Source organism: Cupressus sempervirens, chromosome 3 (assembly GCF_028749045.1).
Source record: "Cupressus sempervirens isolate cs-2001-9-10 chromosome 3, ASM2874904v1, whole genome shotgun sequence".
Lineage (NCBI taxonomy): Eukaryota > Viridiplantae > Streptophyta > Pinopsida > Cupressales > Cupressaceae > Cupressus > Cupressus sempervirens.
Genome location: NC_143120.1, coordinates 162,121,522 through 162,140,530, shown reverse-complemented (window position 1 = coordinate 162,140,530; position 19,009 = coordinate 162,121,522).

Below are 19,009 nucleotides of genomic sequence, written 5' to 3'. Positions count from 1 at the left end.
GACAAGTGGAGTGCAACATTTTTAGAATTTCATTGAGGTGGGACACGGAAAGGGAGAGCATGATGGTGCTAGAGCATGTGTGAAAAGAGCCCTTAGTAGAGAGTAATTAAAGTACAAAGATAGCGCATTATTAGAAAATGTTGAAACAATTGTCCAATGGTGCAATTCTATGATGGAACCAGGTAATACAGGCAAGTCTATGGTTTCTAGATATTTTTGGTCGATTCGTGAACTTAACATTGAAAATTTGCAAGATTATTGTACACTTACAGGATCATGTGAGATGCATTCATTTTGAAGTTCAAATGTAGTATCACTAGCTGTTCATACTAGAAAGCTCACATTTTTTTCCTCTTCTTGTATGCATCATTTATGGGACAAATGTGAATCAAAGAGTGGGTTGAATAATGGTATTGTAGACCTTTGCATCCAATTGAGTCATATCAACTTCCTACAGCACTACAACTCAACTAGATTGAAGTGTCAACAAACTTTGAGCATGTATTTGACCTAGTTGAACCAGGTACTAAGTTATCAATTTAATACTTGGTTAAAATAGATTAATTTCAATTTTGACATTAACTTATCCTTTTATATAATACAGATCATGTGTATGTAGTTAATGAATATGAGAATAATGATGAAGGAGAAAATTACTTTTTATGTCGATGTATTGAGCCCAAAAAGAAAATGATAGCTACAGTGATTGATGGTGAGGTTATTGAATACCCAATAGGATTCATCATTGTGAAAGGTGCATAGCTTAGAAGGTAGTATATTTTTGTCCCTTGCCATGAAGATCTCTCTAAGTCAAATTTTCATGTATAATGTATCAATTTTGACTTCAAACTGCCCTTACAATCAAATGTAGGTACCCTATCAAGAATTCTACCATATGGTTATTTGAGGATTTTGAGACACATAGACATATTCTTCATTACTCTAACCTTATTGTTGCAAAAAATATTCAATTGATATCGTATCATGGTAGCCCTCTTAAAAAGAAGTTATGGAAAGTATGTAAATCTGATCATGAGGCAATACTGGATACAATAAGGGTTAGAGTTTATCTAGAAGGTTCCCTTTATTGATTGTGTGCTATATAGTTGAATCAGTCTACACATGGTAGAATAATTTTAAAAATTTTATAGATATGTTATGCAAAATGTTACAATTTCGCAGTGATGTGCATATGTAGATGCCAATTTTTGTATATAAAAACTAGAAGACATATAACATGTGCATATTTATATGCCATATTTTGTATAAAAATTCGATAAGAGATGTCACATGTGCATATTTAGATGCCAAATTTTGTATATAAAACTGGCAAGAGATGTAAATATTGTACATTATTTTTATCATTTTTTTTATAAATTTGTCTCTTGAACTCTTTTTTGTGGGTTTGATGATATCCTTAAAAAAAATTCAATTATCTTCAACTTATATGGATTTAGATGGTTGTCCTCTTGCATTTTTCTCCCAACTTTCCCAAAACATCAGGAAAATAAATTATAGATTTAGATACCCATTTGGCTTCTCTACAACATATGAAAATATTGGATGGGTTGTTTTGGACTGTGTCCTTGCTGTCATACTATGTCATCCCCTTTTTATGCTTAAAATAGGCCACTTTTACAAAGCACCTACTCTGGTGCAAGAGCACCTAAGGATTGCCTAGGCAATCTAAGTTTTCATGTTTTTGTTGTAAAAATGTGAACCTTAGGGAATTTTGGATGTGTTGGATATAAGATCACGTTGACCATAGTAGGAGTGTAATGGAGAATTTTTCCATAGGTTGTCAAGGCCTTTCACTAGGTGCAATTAGGGGCTTGTAAATTGTAAAGCCCTTTGATTAGCACAAGGTATGATGATGATGTAATCATGAAGTCAATAGGGTCTAGAAAGAGTTAGGGTGAGGTTTTTACCATAGGTAAGGTTTTTGGTTAAGTTTGAGAAGATAGGAAGGTCATTGGACCAAATTGGTGAAAAGTTGCAAAAAAATGTAGAAGTTGCATTGTGCAACTTTGCAACTTTCAAACATTGCTTGAGTAATTTTTGGAAAGAAAGTTGCAAAGCATTGAAGAGGAATTCTGAAGGGTGAATAACCATCCAACCACCCTATATAAGGCATGAGAAGACCTATGAGAAGGGTTGGAAGACCATTGCACGAATTGTGTGTTTTTGCAATCAGCATCTTGAAGCATTTTGTGGGCAATTTCTTTGTTTTGAATGACAATAGGTAGTTAGGAGTTAAAGATCCATACTATCACTTGGGCACCTTTTGGCTCTCATGTTTTCTTGCATCTGTGTGTTGGTTCATACCAATCAAAGAACATGCCCAAAACAATCAAATCCTCACCACTTGCTCCCTAAGGGTCTTTAATCACCATCAGGCTACGATCTTAGATCGAGCATTTCTCCGAGCTCATGTGAGGTACTGATGAACTGTCAAGTCCTAAAGGATCAAATTTTCTAGGCGTACATCAATATATCTCAATTTTTAGAGATTCAACTTTATTTGGATTTGGCATCCCTATCTCATGTAATGCTAAAAGTTGCAATGTTGCTCAGTTCAAATGAGAAAGGTTGTGTATATTTCAAATCGTATGTCCTAAGATCGAATCATCTACTCTATTAGCTTAGTTGGGTTGGTTTTAGGTTAGGACTAGCCTTTTTTTAGCCACAATGTCTCAAGAATGCTATCGACCACACTGAACAAAAGCATCCCTAATAGTCTCTAAGCACCATTAAGATGTGATTTTTGATCAGACATTTCTTTGAGCTCGTGTGAGGTATTGACCAACTTTCAATTTCTATAGGATCATGTTGTTTAGGTCTACAACAACCTATCTTAGTTTTTAGAGAACTAACTTTGTTTGGATTTGACATCCCTATCTCACCTATTTCTAAAACTTGTAATGTTGCTCAGTTCAAATGAGCAAGGTTGTGTATATTTCAAACTGTTGGTCCTAGGATCAAATCATCTATTCCATTAGCTCTAGTTGGTTTGGTTTAGGCTAGGATGAACCTTGTTTCAACCACAACATCCCTAGGATGCTATCAACCACACTAGACAAAAGCATCCCTAAGGGAATCTAAGCACCATTGGGCTGCAATCTTTGATCAGGCATTTCTCTGAGCTCGTGCAAGGTATTGAAAAAATGACAAGTGCTATAGGATCGTGTTTCATAGGCCTACAAAAACCTATCTTATTTTTTAGAGATTTGACTTTTTTGGATTTGACATCTCTATCTCGCCTAATATCAAAAGTTGCAATGTTGCTCAATTCAAATGAGCAAGGTTGTAAATATTTCAATCCGTTGGTCCTAGGATTGAATCGTCTACTTCATTAGCTTTGGTTGGTTGGGTTTAGGCTAGGACCAACCTAATATCATCCACAAGGTCCCTCTAATGGTATCAACCATACTAAATGGAAGTGTCCCTAAGGGTCTCTAATCACTATCAGGTTGCGATCTTTGACACAAATACAAAAATATGACATATTTTTACTTTTAAAATCTTATTACATCAAAATAATTGACATATGAGTTTTATTACTTTTTATAATGAATTTAATAAACATAATGCATTTTCTATATAAAATAATGAATGTCCATGTGCTTGATTGATTACAAGAAAGTAAGATGAAATACAAGTTTGTATGCACACATTCAACAAGGTGGATGGAAATCCAAGTTTAATGTATATCAAAATGGACAATATATTGTGTCACATCAATCATATAGTTACAAAAATATATTATGTCTCATCAGTACAATACAAAAGTCAAATACCTGACAAATGTCGGATGTGTACAATAGAAATATCAAATGTGCACAATACAAATCTCAAATATATACAATACAAAAGTTGAATATATGTCAATGTCATGTGATGACCACAACTACATATGTATATCACTATCACTATCTATTATTGTGAAGGATCATCAAAATTGAGCCTCTTTGATCCATTTTGTGGTTCGCTAGGTGTCTACAGAAGAAAAATTAAAATACTATATCAAATATCTTATCTATAAGTAATATGAAAATAACTAGAAATCAGGTTTTAAATTGTGGATAGTTGAGCTTTTTATTACCTCATCTATTTGTCCCACAATTTGATTGAATGATAATGGTAATGGGTTCCTTCATCGATGAGTGGGACTCCAAACAAAATGATGAGGTAGAGTAACAATGGGAGACACAACTATCGATGAATCAATGCTCATGGGAAGCACAACCACCGATCAATCATTGCTAGTATGAGGCACAACCTGTATGGCAAGTGATAAAATGTTAGAATTATAGAGTGGCATTAGAGATTCCAAATAGAGAAAAAAAAAAACAATAAATATACTATAGATTGAGCTAGATCTCCCATGCTAGCAGGAGGTACAACCATTGAGGAATCAGTGTTGGTATGAGGCACAACCTATATGGTAAGCAATAAAATTTTAGCATTATAGAGTGGCATTAGGGATTCCAAATAAAGTAAAAAAAACCAAAAATGTAATGCAACCTGAGCTAGATCTCCTGTGTTAACAGGATGTACAACCATTGATGAATCAATGCTAGTATGAGGCATAACCTGTATGGTAAAAAATAAAATGTTAGAATTATAGAGTGACATGAAGGATTCCAAATAGAGTAAAAAAAAAAAAATATTAAAACCTAACCTAGATCGATTGTGCTAGCAAGAGGTACAACCACTGATGAATCAGTGCTTGTATGAGGCACAACCTGTATGGTAAGTGATAAAATGTTATCATTATAGAGTGGCATTAGAGATTCCAAATAGATTAAAAAAATAAAAAATGTACTGCAGTCTAAGTTGGATCTCCCATGCTAGTAGGAGGTGCAACCACTGATGAATCAGTAGTGGTATGAGGCACAACTTGTATGGTAAGCGATAAAATGTTAGAATTGTAGAGTAGGCATTAGGGATTTCTATCACATACACAAGCAATCCAAATTGAGATCACAAGAGATCTTCAACTAAGAATCTACATACATACCTCTGGCCTCTATTGTATTTGACCCCGTCTTTGACGCTTGAGACTCCTAACAAAATGAAAAGCATGACATCTCAAAGAGTGTTGTAATAGGTAAAATATAAATAACACATGTTAATAAGCCAAATTGTTGATAATTAATATAAAACTTTTTTTTTTTTTTTTAACATGTACTCATTTGTAAATGTAACTGTTTAATATGTATTTAGCAAAAAACCATACAATAACCTAAAATTTGTGAGAAGGAAAATATAATTTTACCTCTTCCATTACCTTAACATCAGCAGTCTCAAGTGCATTCATCAATTCTTTAAAAACTCAATTGTTTCTACATATATTCAACAAACAAGTCAGCATGTATTCATCAATATTGAGTATATGTATATACATTCATTCATAATAAATTTCAAATTATAAACTTGACTTGTATTTAATACCTTTTTTTTGTTTTGGTGTTCTTTTTTATTTCCTTCCCTTTCCTCCAGAGCTCAAGCTATCTAGAGTGCCCTAAAGAAGAAACAAATATAACATAAGAGGAATCAATAAGAAACATCATGAGTTTAACTCAAATCATAAACTTGATAGGTGTGCAAGTTATGATACCACATAGCTATTAAGGACAAAGTTAATGATAGAAAGCATGGCATCATCAACTTGAGAAATTTCATCCCCCAACAACCCCTATAAAATAATAAAGAGTATTTTTATAAATATGTGATAATGTTGTGAATGGAAAGAAGGCACAATAACAACAAGAAGATCATAGGAGGGAAAGAAGACACAAGAAGGACTTGAAGGACAAGATTGGAAGATAGGAAAATTTGGGGCTCAAAAATGCTACAAGTCCTAAATTGAAAACAAAGAGACCAGGAAGGAAAAGATCAAAGATGTGAATGAACTTTTGGCACCTTGTCAAGAAATACAAGTGGAGATTCATGATCTCCACACTCCTACAAGACACCCTATGTGATATGGAGGTTCTTCAATGTGGATGGGTGTATGGAGGATGAACTCATGAGGTTTATTAGATAGAGTTCAGGCATGCTAGGAGCAAGATATGTGGATGGGAATTGGATGGATTTGATGAATTTGGGAGGGTTTCAATGATGGTAGGAGATGGAAGAGGATCTATAAGTGGGTTGGATGAAAGAGGGATGATAGTTATGGGACATGGAAGAGGAATGATGAGTGTGGGAGATGGAAAGGTTTTAGCGTACTAGCAACTTCGCATGATGTAATTAGACGAGATGTCCTCATCAACTTAACTTGGACATGGATATTCTATCGGCTTTCTTGTAAGACTTCTTAGAGACTGGGTGTTCATTGTAAAATAATTAAGAAACAACATTTAGGGAACTTTGTGTTGTTAATGCCATACCAATTAAGAAACAATATTTCAAAGCCAATGTATTATTTTACTTTTAAACATATTTAAAAAACTTTACCTTGGGTGTTCTTGTTGCATCTCTAGAAGAAAAAGTACTATGTGGTGTTCTCTTACCGCTTTCTACACCCTACATTACATATCAATCTAGAGTGCTCTATAAAATAAAATATATATTTACTCTTATGATATTTAGGTGATTAAATAGTATCATGTCAAAACTCATGAGGTTCATTAGATGGGGTTTGAGAAATTCTAGAGTAAGATATGTGGGTGGGAATTAGATGGATTTGATGAATGGGAGGGTTTCAATGATGGTAGGAGATGGAAGAGGATTTTTAAGAGGGGTTTAAATAATGGTAGGAAATGGAGGAGGATCTATAAGCAAGTTGGATGAAAGAGGGATGATAGTTATGGGACATGGAAGAGGAATGATGAGAGTGGAAGATAGAAAGGTTTTAGGATGCTAGCAACTTTACATGATGTAATTAGATGAGATGTTCTAGTCAACTTAACTTGGACATGGATATTCTATTGGCTTCCTTGTAAGACTTCTTAGAGACTAGGTGTTCCTTGTAGAACAATTAAGAAACAACATCTAGGGAACTTTGTGTTGTTAGTGTCATACCAATTAATAAACAATATTTCAAAGCCAATGAATTATTGTACTTTTAAGAATATTTTAAAAACTTTACCTTGGATGTTCTTGCTCCTAGCCTCGCACCACTAGCAGAATGAGTACTCTGTGGTGTTTTTGTAACACTTTTTGTACCTTGTATTACATATTGTTCACATTTCAATGTAGAGTGCTCTATAAAAAAAAATTACTATTACAATATTTAGGTGATTAAATAATATCATGTCAAAACTCAAACAAAAAAACTTGTGTCTCTTATCCACCAAAGACCATCATCATTAAATCATCTATAAGTGTGAAATCTCCACCTCCCTATGAATAAAAAGTATGCTTGCAATGTACACATGGATGAGATGACACTCCATCCTAAGACACCTCAATATCCATCCTATCACACATGCACTGACAACTAAAACAAAAATTTTGATTGGGGCCCAAAGGTTGTAATGATGCATGTGATGACAATATAGGTGACCCAAGCAATGATGACACTGGTGGTGTAGATGACACAAGTGGGGATGACATTGGTGGTGTAGATGATGTTGATGGAGCTATCGTAGGCTGTGACGATCGAGATTCCATAGGTGATGATGATGGGGGTTTTACAGGCTATGATGACCCTAAAGGTGCATCTAATGATGGTCAACGTGTCATAGGTGAAGTAAAACCACCTAACCTATGATTCATGCTCAATGATAACATCTATCAATGATGCAGTTGCATGAAGAGTCTATAAATCAATAGACTCATTTACAATTGATGGGAGCACAAAATGAGGCATGGTTCTTCATGTTTTATGTATCCTCTCATGTTGTGGTACCACCCTATGAGCCCCAGGTCTATCATGCAGAGAGCTTCTCCCTCTATCCTGGAACTAATGCAGCGTAGGGCAGGAGAATCCCCAAAGGAGATGTCCTAGACCCTAGCAAATAACCACACAGTGGAAACACAATAGCAAGAAGCAATAACACAAGATCTAATACCAAATCACAACTCTTTATTTATAAAATAACTATTACATGCAATGTTTCGGGTTGTAAGGCCTTCCTAGTTATGGCCAAATATAATAGCAATTATACTAATAGTTTTGCAAGATCCCTCAAGATCCAAACCATACACTAGCTAGTCTAGATCCACACTCTGGTAGAAACCTCCAAGGAAGATCTAAACTTGTGCTTGTAAGCCCACCAAGCAATCTCCTTGTCTTTCAAGCCGTAGCTACTAGCTCTTCTCAAACTCTATCAAAGATCCAAGTGTAAACTGCCTCACATTCGGTGCTCTGTCCACAAACTCAAGAAAAATTGCTCCTCGCTTCCTCCTCCTCTCTAAGCTTCTACAAAGAAGAGATCATACCTTGAAGCTTTCACACCTTGAAGCTTGATTAGAAATGCTCATATGCCTTGCTTAAATAGGCACTTACCACCCAAGATGTTACCAACACAACCAATGTGGGATAAAATGTAAATGCAACTACCCTTCAACAAATATTTAATTTCCACCCAAATACAACTAAGCACCCATCAAATATTAAATGCATGATTTAATAAAATGTCCACAAAATATTTAATTCCACCCTAAATAAACCTAAGCACCACCATGTGACCCAACAAATATTAAATACATGATTTAATAAAATATCCACAACTTTCTAGAATTCCACCTACACACCTCGATAAATGGAATGACAACCATTTTTATTTATTTTTCTATGTATGCCACCTTTGCGCCTCGAAAATAGAAATTCATCTTTTCTTTTCTCCTTTTTCCTTTTCTTTCTTCTTTTTTTTGTCACTCTCTCTCCTCCAATTTCTTTTATTATAATTTTTCCCATGCAAAATGCTCCTGCATCAGGAACTCACAAATGTCAAAGTAATTTGGCTTCACACCAAGGATGAACTCACAATATAGTTTTATCAAAAAATATAGAGGCACCTTATTATTATTACATGGTGGTAGGTCAAATACCATACAACACCTATCCCAAAAACATGATCTCATCCTAGTATAAGTGCACAATTGAATAGGAAAAATTTTGGTTATGTGTAATAGGAAGTTGCCAAATATAGGATTAGTGAAAAGAGAACATATAGTAACATTATTTATGTCCTTATCTTTCACTTGTTGATATGATAACCCATCTACATAAAATTCACAACACCTATCCCTCCATGTACCCCATTTTGTAACCTCCCTAGACACCTCATTTGCATTTTGGGTCATTTCTTCAAGTGTATTCGCTAGGGTTGAGTAGTGAGAAAGTGTAAATGATCGCAAACTATTGACCATTTGGATAATCTTAGCACTATTTTGTGTAAGGTGGTTTATGAGATCATCTTGTGTAGTAGTTAAATTATGCAATGGTATGCATAGAGAGTTTATAGGCGGCAGTGGTTATTGAATGAGAACATTGAATGGAGGGTTTTGTGGTTGTGTCACTACGGATGAAGGGTTTTGTGTTTGTGTCACAATGAGTGGAGTGTTTTGTGGTTGTGTCACTACAGGTGGTGGGTTTGATTATGTAGGAGGTGGTCTTTCACCTCTCCCTCATTTTCTTAGATTCATTAGTGTATCTATATTATAAATAAATAAAAACAATACAAATTATGAAAAAAATATTACAAAACTTACAAATTACAAAACTACATTACAAACTATAATGGAAAAAAATTAATGATAAAAAGAATGAAGACATACCTCATTTGTGGAGTGCCATAGATGAAAATGAAAGAAAAAACCTCTTTTCCTTACAAACTTGATCAGGTTTTGTCTACAATCCACATTGTTGATGTCGTTTGAGGGTATAAAAATGTCCTCAAACGCCGACAATGAAAAACTATTTATGTTTCTCAAAATCTAATCTAGATTTCTAAATTATAATGGCTAGGATAGTATACCAAGCCTAGCTCGCATTTCACTTTTAAATAACCCAATCAGGTTATTGAGAATTTTGGATTTTTTTTGTTGCATGTCAACTTTTTTGTACACCAACTTAGTGCACTTACCCCTTACTAACCACCAACTTTTACATAAGCAAATATTATTGTACATTGTCAATGAAATGTAAGGTAAACAAATCAAATATAATGTCCCCCACCTTTTAGGACCTTAGTAGAGTTCTTAGCCTTTCATTCTCTGAAGGCTAAGTGGAGAAATAAGGAGAAATAAATTAATTTAAAGACAATAAATAAAAAAATCTAAAGGTGACTTTATATTTAATTAATTTAATTCTCTAGAAGCACAACTAATTATTGTATTGGAAAGGGGGAAGTATCTAGAGAGTGTATTGAAGGATTTAAGCAATACAAATCCAAAAGGCCGAAAGAATACCTGCATGCAAGAACTTATCGCAGAGAAGAAAAAGCAAAGAAGAGGCAAGGGTTTTGCTCTGAAAATATGGAAATTGTATTATTGGAATGAAAAGAATATGAGATATTTACAAAAGATCAATCCTTATAGAAGGAGATTGAAAACCTAAAAGGGAAACCCTAAGAGGTAAATGACATTTAATAATTACTAATTAATTATTAAATGGGAATGCAAAGTGTATAAAGTGAAATCTTAAAAAGGGAGTAAAGATAATTTAATAAATTAAATTAAATTAACTCTTTACTCTAACACCCTCCTTAAGATGAGTAACAATGCAACTACAAACAGTGCAAAAATATAAAGGAAACTACAATACAATGTTGAAAGAAAACTTGGGTCGCAATAACAAGGCTTGATGAGGTACCTAGTCACAACCAAATCTGTATAAAATGGAGAAATAGATAAAACACAGTGGGAAAAACTCTACTCAAAAAAAAAGAGATAGCAAGAAAAGAAGGAAGAAAGGACTCATCACTGAGACCCCCCAAGAACAACTTCCTTCGCCCCAATCATAGAATGCAACTGAAGATACCATGGGGGTGCAAAAGGTTTAGTGAATATTTCTGCAACCTTCTTAGTAGTGGGAATGTACTCCAAGCTCATAGCACCATCCTGAATCAAATGTCTCATGAAGTGCATGTGAAGCTCAATGTGCTTGGTTTGTTGATGCTCAATTGGGTTGCGAAAAATGTGTATAGCACTATAATTGTCACACCACAAAAAGGTGGGACTATAAGGAGGAAATCCAAACTCTGGCATCAAGTGTTGAAGCCACAAAACCTCCTGACTAGCTAGCACAGTTTCCCTATACTCTACCTTAGTAGATGACAATGTTTGAGGATGTTGCTTCTTGCAAGACCATGTGATAGGACCAAAACTAAGACAGGAAAAAAATCCAGAAGTAGACTTGCAATCATCAATATTACCAGCCCAATCTAACTCTATGTAACCAACAATGTGAGGATCACCTAATGTGTAGTGAATGTCATAACATGCAGTGCCCCTTGTGTACCTCAACATACGTTTGGAAGCCTTCCAATGACTCATGTGAGAATCAAGAGACAAGTCCAACTGCAAAGGAAATATTAGGACTTGCATGTGTCAAGTACAACAAACTACCCATAAGTTGTCTAAATAAAGTGGAATCCATTGTAGGAGTAGTGCAAGTGGTAGATAAAACAACACCCGACTGAAAAGGTTTGGGAATAGGATTGCAATCAAGCATATTGAATCTCTAAAGCATATTAAGAGCATACTCATACTGGAGTATGGCTATCCCATCTGAAGATTGAACAACCTGTAGGCCCAAAAAATAGTGTAGAAATCCAAGGTCTATCATCTTAAACTTCTCTCTCAAGGCTTGTTGAACACTTTGTATCATGGAGATTGAGTTACATGTAATGATGAGATCATCTACATAAAGCACAAGTATCAATAAGTTAGCCCCATGACGTTGAATGTAAACTATAGGATCAGAATGACATCGAGTGAACTGTGAAGCAAGAAAGAGGGAATCCATCTTCTCATACCAAGCCCGAGGGGCCTGTTTGAGACCATATAAAGACCTCTTAAGCCTGCATACCAATGAAGAGTCTTGCACAAAACCATGAGGCTGCTTCATATAGATCTCTTTATGAAGGTCTCCATGCAAAAATGAACTCTTCACATCCATCTAAAAAATTGTCCATCCCTATGAAGCTGCAAAAGAGAGTATAAGGCAAATAGAATTCATCTTGGCAACAAGAGCAAAGGTTTCAGAGTATCAATACCCTCTACATATGAAAAGCCCTTTGCAACAAGATGTTCCTTGTACCTATCAATAAAACCATCTGCAACATACTTGATATGGTACACCCACTACCACCGAACCAACTTTCTTCCTTTTGGAAGAGGACAAAGATCCCATGTGTGGTTCTTTATCAAAGAAGAGTACTCCTAATCCATTGCCCTATCCCACTCTAAGTGTCATGTTGCCTATGAAAAACTTTTTTGATCATCTTAAATGACACGAATCAAGAGTCTAGTACTAGAAGTTTGAGCACAAGTGTGACGAGAATTTTTAGGATCACCTACCATAGGTCCTACTGCATCAATAGTAGCACGAGCCCACTTGGGCACTCATTGAACAACTAGTGGAGGCATTAAAGAGGAATCAATATCGAGATCTTCCTCAGAGGATGCATAATCCTATGGAGGAGAAGAGGAGGTACTAGGTAGTCAAGGAGAATTTGGTGATGGTGGTTGCATCTGAGGATAACACTCGTCAAACTGAACATCTCATCAAAACAAGACATCTCTTTAATTAGGATCAAACAACCTGTACACCTTCATGTCCTCATAGTGGCCAAAAAAGATGAATGATCGGCTCTTCTTCTCTGTAGAGAAATAAGGAGAAATAAATTGAGTTAAAGACAATAAATAAACAAATCTAAAGGTGACTTTATATTCAATTAATTTAATTTTCTAGAAGCACAACTAATTATTGTATTGGAAAGGGGGAAGTTTCTAGAGAGTGCATTGAAGGATTTGAGCAATACAAATCCACAAAGTCTGAAGAATACCTGCATGCAAGAACCTATCACAGAGAAGAAAAAGCAAAGAGGAGGCGAGGGTTTTACTCTAAAAATATGAAAATTGTATTATCAGAATGAAAATAATATGAGATATTTACAAAAGATCAAACCTTATAGAAGGAGATTGAAAACCTAAAAGGGAAACCCTAAGAGGTAAATGACATTTAATAATTAATTATTAATTATTAAATGGGAATGCAAAGTGCATAAAGTGAAATCTTAAGAAGGGAGTAAAGGTAAATTAATAAATTAAATTAAATTAACCTTGTACTCTAACACCCCCTTCAGATAAGCAACAATGCAGCTACAAACAATGCAAAAAGAGAAAGGAAACTACAATGTAATGTTGAAAGAAAAATTGGGTCCTGGCATCAAGGCTTGATAAGGTACCCATCACAACCAAATCTCTATGAAATGGAGAAATAGAGAAAACTCAGTGGGAAAAACTCTACTCCAAAAAGAGATAGCAAGGAAAGAAGGAAGAAAGAACTCATCACTGAGACCCCCCGAGGAAAAATTCCTTCACCCCAATCATAGAATGCAATTGAAGATACCGTGGGGATGTAAAAGGTTTAGTGAAAATATCTGCAACCTTTTTAGTAATGGGAATGTACTCCAAGGTCAGAGTGTCATCCTGAATTAGATGCCTAATGAAGTACATGTGAAGCTCAATGTGCTTGGTTTACTAATACCCAACTAGGTTGTGGGAAATGTGTATAGCACTCTGATTGTCACACCAGAAAAATGTGAGACTATCAAGAGGAAATCCAAACTCTGTTATCAATTGTCGAAGCCACAAAACCTCCTAACTAACTAGCACAATTGCCCTATACTCTGCCTCAATAGATGATAATGTGTGAGCATGCTGCTTCTTGTAAGACCATCCAATAGGACCAGAACCAAGACAGAAGAAAAATCTAGAAGTAGACTTGCGATCATCAATATCACCAACCCAATTTGAGTTTGTGTAACCAACAATGTATCACCTGATGTGTAGTGAATGCCATAACATGTAGTGCCCCTAATGTAACTCAAGATACATTCAAAAGCCTTCCAATGACTCTCACATGAGAATCGAGAGACAAGTCCAACCGCAAAGGAAATATCAGGGCGTGCATGAGTGAGGTACAACAAACTACCTACAAGTTGTCTATATAAAGTAGAATCCACTCTAGGAGTGGTGCAATTCATAGATAAAACAACACCCAACTGAAAAGGTGTGGGAGTAGGATTGTAATCAAGCATGTTGAATCTATGAAGCATATTAAGAGCATACTTCTAGTGGAGTGTGGCTATCCCATATGAAGACTAAATTACTTGTAGGCCCAAAAAATAGTGTAGAGGTCCAAGGTCTACCATCTTAAACTACTCTCTCAAGGTTTGTTGAATACTCTATGTCATGGAGACTGAGCTACCTGTAATGATGAGATCATCTATATAAAGCACAAGTATCAATAAGTTAGCCCCATGATGCTAAATGTAAATTGTAGGATCAGAATGACACCGAGTGAATTGTGAAGCAAGAAAGAAGGAATCCATCTTCTCATAACAAGCCCGCGGGGCCTATTTGAGACCATATAAAGACCTCTGAAGCCTACATATCAATGAAGAGTCCTGCACAAAACCATGAGGTTGCTCCATATAGATCTCCTCATGAAGGTCTCCATGCAAAAAGGAACTCTTCACATCTATCTAAAAAAATGTCCATCCTTGTGAAGTTGCAAGAGCGGGTACAAGGAAAATAGAATTCCTCTTAGCAAAAGGAGCAAAGGTCTCTAAGTAATCAATACCCTCAACATATGAAAAACCCTTTGCAACAAGATGTTCCTTGTACCTATCAATAGAACCATCTGCAACATACTTGGTATGGTGCACCCACCATCACTGAATGAACTTTCTTCCTTCCGGAAGAGGACAGAGATCTCATGTGTGGTTCTTCATCAAAGAAGAGTACTCCTCATCCATATCCCTATCCCACTCTAAGTGTCTTGTTGCCTATGAAAAACTTTGTGGCTCATCTGAAATGGCATGACTCAAGAGTCTAGTACTAGAAGTTTGAGCACAAGTGTGACGAGAATCTGTAGGATCACCTGCCATTGGTCTTGTTGCATCAACAATAGCATGAGCCCACTTGGACACTCGTTGAACAATTGGTGGAGGTAGTAAAGGGGAATCAATATCAAGATCTTCCTCAAAGGATGTGTAATCTAGTGGAGGAGTTGAGGAGGTATTGGGTAGCAAGGGAGAAGTTGGTGATGGTGGCTCCATCTGAGGATAACACTCATCAAACTAAACATCTCATTGAAACAAGACATCTTTGGAATTAGGATCAAACAACTTGTATGCCTTCATGTCCTCATAGTAGCCAAAAAAGATGAGTGGTCGGCTCTTCTTCTCCATTGCTTTCTGCTGAGCATTTGGAATAAATGCCCAAGCCTCACTACCAAAAATGTGCAAAGTAGAAAAATTTGACTTTACATGAGTCCAAGCCTCCTTAGGAGTCATGTGTCACAATACCTTCTGAGGCATCTGATTCTAAACATAATTGGTACAATTGATAGCCTCAGCCCAAAATGAAGAACTCGTGGCTCAACACTGTGTCATACAATTGGCCATCTCTTGTAATGGTATGTTCTTTCTCTCTACAACCACATTCTAGTAAGGGGTATGGAGAACTGTAAACTAATGTTGTAAACCATGCTCAGTGCAAAAACCTCTAAAAGATTGTTTCACATATTTTCCCTAAATTGTCAATGCGTATACACCTGACAGAAAGACCAAACTACTTCTCCACAAATGTCTTAAAGATTTGAAATGAATCAAAGACAATAGACTTGTACTTCAAAAACTACACCCATGTGCGTCGAGAGAGGGCATCTATGAAAGTGAGTAGATATCAAGCACCTAAAAAAGATGAAGTTGGAAATGACATAAGATCACTATGTATCAACTCCAATAGTGCCTTAGCACATGTGGATCTACCTACTGGAAATGGATCTCTATGATGTTTGCCAAGTGCACAACCTTGACACACACCATTAGTACAAGAGATCTGAGGTAGCCCAATCACTAGATCCTATGTACTCATCTATTGTAGATATTTGTAGTTGACATGGCCAGAGTGCTCATGCCAAAGCTTTCCCACTGTGTCTACATGAGCAATGAGAGAAACACATGTAGAATCGAAGCTCTCAAAGCTATCAAACTGATATAAGTGAGACTGAAGATCAACACTCCTTGTAGTAATAACCAAGTTAGGATCATGGAGGTCTCAAATAACCACATAATGTGGTGAGAACTCAAATGTCTTTCCAGAGCCAGAATGACAAATCTAAAAGACAAACAAGAGGTTTGTAGAAATGGCAGGAACTAAGAGAACATCATGTAGTGAACCATCTTCTAAAGAGATAGTTCCTAAACCTATGACTAAAAGTTGTGTAGAATCATCAACTACAATCTATATAGTAACACTCTGTGTAAATGAGGTAACCAAGTCAGGTGAGTGTGTCATATGGTGTGAAGCTCCTGAATTAAGAATCTATGTAGTTGTAGAAGAAAAATGCACATAGAGAAAGAGCATGTCATTTTCTTAATGGAGGAGATGGTGGCTTCAGAGAAGCAATATTGTACTATTTCATGGCCTCCTCTAAAGCCTCAAAATATTTTCAACACTTGAAAATTGAATGTCCTTCCTTGCCACAAAAACTACAAGGATCGCCTATATACTTCTTAGTCTTGGAGGAAGACTCACCAAACTTAGAAGATTTACCCTTCTAAGAGGGTTTCCAAGCATTTGATTTAGGAGTAGGCTTGGAGAAACTCTCACTGCTTGTTGAATCTATCTTGTTCTTCAACTTATGCTTCGGTTACCCTGTAGATGTCTGAGAAACCAATGCCTATGTCTTTGAGCCAATAATAGTATCCAACTTCTTAAGCTTGGACTGCTCTCTAGTCAAACAATCACAAAAGAACTGAAAAGTGGGCGTAACAAATTTGGGACCCAAGGCATCCATAGTGGAATGAAAGGTAGAAGAGAAAATCTGAAAGTTTCCTCAAAGCTTGGAGAGAATTAGATAGATGCACTCCTTATTTGTCTTCTCTTTCCCACATCCTTGTAACAAAGTCCCCTATACTTTGAACCTCATAAGAAAGTCCTCAATAGAGGGGAAAGCGTTGGGTACAAGAGAAGTAATCTTTTCCTCAATTTGAAGTGTTCTAAACTCATTGATGGTACCAAATAAGTCATTAAACTTGGCCCACATTTCTTAAGGAGTGGAACACTCATCAAGATGAAATGGTAAGTTGTCTGAAACACTCAAAAAAATTAGACCCGTAGCTTCATCCATCTTATTCATGTGATGTAAAGTTTGGTATTGACTCTAAAATCTTGGTTGCATTGTATCTAGATAAGACCACAAACCCTTTGAATGGAGAAGCCGCTACATATGAGACTTCCATGTGTGATAATTGTGTGGGTTTAGAAGTACTAGAAAATGTAATGACCCTTTAAATTAGATAGTAGTAAATATTCTTATTTACTAAATAAATTAATATAATTATTACCAAGTAATAAATGAATAGTTAAATGGACAACATCAAACAAACTAAATTAATAACTAATCTATGACTAATATACCATGAATCAATATACAAAATAATCCATATTACTGATCAATATAAATCAAATACACATATGGTATTACTAACTAATACCAACGTGTAAGGGGTCACGACCCATTCACTCATATATACATAACCCTTCATTGATGGGGGGACACATAAATGCTCATACTTGTGCATATGAAAGACACCAAAAAATAAGGTCTAATATTATCTAACTTTACCTTGAAGTGTAATCCACAACGACCCAACGAACAAGGACATTTGAGATAGATGTATAAACAAATAATAAATGAACAGGGAATAAAAAAAATATTAAAGGGGTGAACATTCTCGTGGTTCGTGCCATGAATATCAAAATTTGTTCTCTTATTTATACATCACATTATCACTTTGCCACCGGGGAAGATATATTAAAGGATACAAACATAGTATTCCACGTGGACCTATCCATCAGGTGTTTAACGAGACACAAAAATAAGAGAATAAAACTTCTCTATGACATAATCTTACATGACACCAAGATTACTAATGGAGCGAAAAAGGAAAGAAATAAAATGAAATATATTTAATAACAAGGGTGGACGACTTAGCCAGTGCAAAACATTGAAACACCACGTCGCCAAAGGAAATGACCTCTGCATAGTGTGATGAACTCCTAATAAAATCACAGGAAAGTGTATGATCATAACTGTAATGCCCCACCCAAAGATCCTTGGAAACAAGGATGAAATATAAGCAAGATAAATTTATTTTTTTACAAGTGTAAGTGCATATGACAACAACATACATGGATCACAAAAATCGCAACGAAAGACTGACAATCATCCAACACCAACAGATCTGCAAGCGTCACCATTGACCCAAAACATAACAAGAAAACATAAGAGAAAGCTAAAAGACAAAAGCTGACTCCTAAAAATTGGCTAAGTCAGAAATCCTGAAGCCCTAAAATTTGGATAAGTCTGAATTTCTGAAGCCCCGAAATTTCTTAGAATCTTTATCTTAGCTCGTAGAGGCCTGAAACCTATCTCAAAAGAAACATCGCATATATTAAAATATATCTCAACTTATACTTAAATGATATATTTTAAACCCCTTAGGAAATTTTTTTTGAACTAGGAGGGTGAAAAACCAAAAAGGGTATCCAAAACCAACTTTCAAACTTTTCTCCGACAAGCCTAGATAGCCCTTATTTTTTGCATGAAGCCAACAAAGTGCCAATTTTCACATGAAGATGTGTTGCATGCCTCACGAAGAAGTGCATCTTTGCGGGAGAAAGTGCATTTTCATGTGAGGAAGCACCTTTCCAATAGCATAACTGATGTCGAGTTTCACACGAAGAAGTGCAAAGTTGCACGAAGAAACCCAACATGCCCCGCGAGGACTTGCATTCTCATGCGAGAAAGTGC